A 4,537-nucleotide genomic window follows, 5' to 3' on the forward strand; every position below is an offset into this window, starting at 1 on the left:
CCATAAATTCAACATTAGGCTATCGTAAAATCATCATCAACCTGCTGTACAATGATCAACACATGATGAACTAATCACATACTACTAAACATTTCATCGTCATGAAGCTTTAAATACAGTGGCTTCAGTTGAAATTTACAGTAAACTCACTATCAATAAACATTAACTTTTAAAGTGTATCACATATTAAGCTTTGATGAATTTTACATTGTTCATTTTATTAAAATTCCAGTTAGTAACAACAAGATCACAACAAATATACTGGAACTTCAGTAAAAATAAGGCGAAGCAACCAGTAACAGTGTGTGCTTTATGATCAGACAAGAACGAGAAAGAGGTTGGAGGAAGAAGGGGATAGAATAGCTACACGATCAGGAAACTTCAGTCACGCCAAGAAGACAAACTGCAGGTCAGTACTCTCACAATCTCCTTCAAATAGTTCTTCCAATAAAGAAAGGATCAATACCTAAGCACATCATCAAAAGATGTCTAGAACACCAATAGTTCAGAAAAATGTAGCACTGTAAATTGTAAACTGACAACGTATATGCATTCAAACTAATTCCAGTAAGTATATATGCATTCAAACAACGTCAGCATTCTTGTAAACTGACAACAACATTGCTGGTTACCTATTACATATTCTAGAAACAAAATTATATGATGATACTCATATCTACCAGACAACTTTGGGCTATTGTGTAATAGCATGATTCAGTTTAGCCGCTTCAGATCACAGAGGTCAGGGAAACAAACTGACTATCCTTTTGGCTACTGTACATTAGCATGGTTCAGTTCAACCACTTGACCAAAACAACTTCAAATCAGTATAGCTCGAGCAGTTTGACCGATGTGCCTTGGCTACACTGGCGGATGTAATTCCGGTGAAGTCGGCAGTATGGAGCAATTCCTACCAGGTTGGCAGAACAGTGAGATTTCCATGGCTTCGGCAGAACGGCAAGACACCAATGTCGAGCACGATGAAATGACACAATTGGGCTGGGGCTTCGGTCGAGGGAGTATTTGTGTATTTATATGTGTGTACAGCCTCTGGAACAGCCAAAGCAATCCCTGCAGGACACCCCATGGGTGCAGGAAGGATTGGATCAAGACAAGAACAATGCAATCCATTATGTAGAAGGCAAAATCATAGAGATAAAAACTACCAATACATATGTTTCGAAAGTGAGTCACTAATAAGATGAGAAAGCTAGGATGCTTGTAGTAATATATATATGCCTTTCATTGCTACACCTGCCATTATCTAGAATGAGTAAGTATGTCATATCAGTAAATGTGGTCTGCCACACATCATAACGGAACTCAGTTGATTAAGTAGCTATATATGCGCATGTTAAAAAATTCTAGGATGCAAAATCAAAGAAAACAGGAAAGACCAAGACACACAATTGATCCATTACATGACAAGTATAGGATATTATTGCTCTAATTTATACATGAAGCCCCATTGTTCAGTTTAGATGGCAGTTTAAAAGCAATAGCACCAGCTCATACTATGGAAACCTAAAGAGCAGACAACAAAATTACCCATTTACATAATCTAACGAACTTTAAGCTAGCAGTCCTGTGACCACAAGTTTATTACTATGGACATTTTCTTGTCTACTTCTAATATATAATGGGCTAGCATAAATTTCCATTATAGGATGTGCATACACACACAACTGTGGACTAAATTTCATCGGCTAGAAGCAATATACAATGTAAGCACAGAGTAAATTGATCCATGGTCAGAAAACCAATGCCATGAGGCATTCTACAAACTGTTTGTAAAAAATCATAAGTTAAGCACACTCAGCTATCTACCACAGACCAAACATGGCTTCTACCTTTCAAATTAACCTTTTGTTACACACATGTTTGCTGAATAGATGCACCCTAAAAAAATCCTACATTTACTTTCTCAAATAGAATTGCATTTTTATGGTTGTCAAAATAGGGTGAGCAGCAACTTTCTTGTCAACATGATGCCCTCTTGAAAATAAATTAGACCCGTCCATCACTTATTTGTGAACTTTTCAGTGCCTTCTATAGATGATAAGTGAGAAAAAATACATATGGAACTTAATAATAACAGAGCGGTGACTTTTCAATGTGATGCGCTAATCTCACGACTCCTCATGTGGAAGCGGCAGATTAGCCTGCCAGGCCGCCACCGACGCCCGAGCTCTATGCGAACTTGTGGGATCCTAGTGGAGTGAGCGCCCAGGGTAATACAACACCTATGCATATGCTCACCAGTACAATAAGTTCTCCCTCCGAAATGTCGCAGAACAGCTGGTCGAGCCGCCGTCGACAGCCGAGCTCTCCTTCCACGCTGCCGCAGATCAGTCGGTCGTCCCGCCATTGTTGACTGAGCTCTCCATTCATGCCGCTGCAGAGCATCCTACCACATTGCCGTGCCAAGCTCTCCACCCGACCCACCACATAACTTCGCCTTGTACTCTAAGAATAGAATAGTTAGCAAATCAATTGGTTGTCAAGAAATAAACAAGCGATTGAGTTCTATATATTACTTTCAGTTGTTCAATGAAGATGGTTGTGCATTGCGGAATTACTCCACTCAAAATACTGGAATGCCCGACCTAGACACCTAATAATTATTGTTCTTCACAAGTTTCAGGTCAAGACAACTTGATGTTCTTGTAGCTTTGACATTGTTGTTCACAGAATCCTTTTGTATTGAGCGTGCATTTTCAGTTTCATATATAATGAAACCAATATGTCCAAGGATACAAAAAACCAAGCAGTCACCCTGCTGATACAGAAACATCACTATGTCTCAGAACTTGACCAACTATTGACTCTACTAAAGCACGAATTCACCTACTAACAGACTCTTGAATCCAGGTAAGTTAGTTAGTCCAATAGATGATTAAGAAACATATGTAGAAAAGCATAAGGCAATCAATTATTGTTGTCAATAAACAAAGAAGAAACGATCTGATAAAATATGTATCCAACCAAATAAGTACTGTAATTGTAATAAATGAATCGGAAATAATACAGCGACCTGAGTTTTGCTTCTCTATCATATCAGCTCCACCATGGGTGAGGTTCTTGCATGAGTACTGCCTCAGGCCCTCAGCAGCTTTCCATATTCATCATCTTGACCCTCAAAATTTTGAAGGACTTCAGAAAATGAAGAGTTCAGTTCTGAACTGCCGGAAAGGCTCCAACACAGACCATGCTTGGGCGTTAATGATTCAGCGACCCGAGACGGCAAGGAGAACACTTTGATGATGAGGTGAACGCCGAAGGTAAGAAAAGAATCCAGTAGGCGTGGAGCATGTAGTGGACAGGTGTGAGGCAGGCAATGAGGGCGGGAGATGGTCGATCTCGGCATCGAAGTGGTGGAACTGGCGGAGCTCCATCTAGACCTCGGCCTTCTCCTTCTGTAGGCGCCGCATCATGGCCATGGCATTGCTGGCGGCGCTGGCTGTGGCGAGGCGCTCCTCCTCCATCTCGCCCCACAGCGCCTGCGATCTCCTCCTCCGCCTCCTCCCTCGCCGCCCCTCTTCCTCCCCATCTCCACCCTCGCCCCTATTCCTCCCCATCCCCGCCCTTCTACCTTCCCGCGGACTTCTCCTCCGCCTCCACCCTCGCCGCCCCTCTTCCTCCCCATCCCCGCCCCGCCCCTCTTCCTCCCCGTGTACTCCTCCTCCACCTTGACCCTTGTTGCCCCTCTTCCTCCCTGTTCCCGTCCCCACTCTCTCCCCTCTCCCTCCCCACGGACTCCTCCTCCGCCTCCATCCTCGCCGCCCCTCTACCTCCCCGTCGCCGCCCCTGCCCCTCTTCATGAAGCGCCACCACCGAACCACCGCGGACGGCAAGGAGCAGCATGACCGTGGGGGCGAGCCGGGGATGCAGTCGTGGTCGTGGTCCACTTAAACAGAGGACTGCAGGTTGAATATCCAAAACCTCAGATGCTTTTCTGCAAAAACATCGACAACGTACGACTAGAAGCAGTAGCAGCTTTATTATTAGGGGAGATCGGAGTACACTTTCCGTACTAATATTATGTTCTGTTCTCAATGAAGAGCTTGTCCATCCTATCAGTGGTAGTGGATTCTGTCAAGACCTTACATATCAGTATGTGATGTTTTGATCTGAACACGGTTATTAGCTTGCTGCAATGCTTTCTTGTATATAAAAGTGATGATTTCACACAAATTGAAAGTATATATAATGTATTATAATTAATTTTTCACCTATCACGCTTTCAACATAATCCTTTTACACATTAAGTGTTTTCAATCTTCATCTCTACTTAGGCATTAGACATGGAGAAAAAAGTATAACCAATCGATGGTTCAAGAAGCACTGGGATTTTCTCAGATCTCATGACATTCGTTTGAAGACAGTAACGATGGAAGGATATGCATCCGACAATGCAAACACTAGCTTTGTCACATTGTTCATGTTGAATGCGAGGGCACTATTTCCTGTGAGGATTCCGTTTTTTGACAAGAAATTTCTTACAACTGCAAGTGTTGAACATCATAAAAAGAAGATT

General features: G+C 42.6%; 1 long non-coding RNA gene across 1 annotated transcript; it reads right to left on the reverse strand.

Annotated features, from left to right (window-relative positions):
* Window positions 1-522: 522 nt before the first annotated feature.
* Window positions 523-3,894, reverse strand: LOC125537006 (uncharacterized). Its single transcript, XR_007295476.2, has 2 exons — window positions 2,260-3,894; window positions 523-1,071 (listed from the first exon to the last, which is right to left on the reverse strand). It is a non-coding gene; the product is annotated as an uncharacterized LOC125537006 (long non-coding RNA).
* Window positions 3,895-4,537: the final 643 nt, after the last annotated feature.

This window comes from Triticum urartu, chromosome 2A, assembly GCF_056163025.1.
Source record: "Triticum urartu cultivar PI428250 chromosome 2A, HENAU_Tu73, whole genome shotgun sequence".
In the NCBI taxonomy this organism is placed as follows: domain Eukaryota; kingdom Viridiplantae; phylum Streptophyta; class Magnoliopsida; order Poales; family Poaceae; genus Triticum; species Triticum urartu.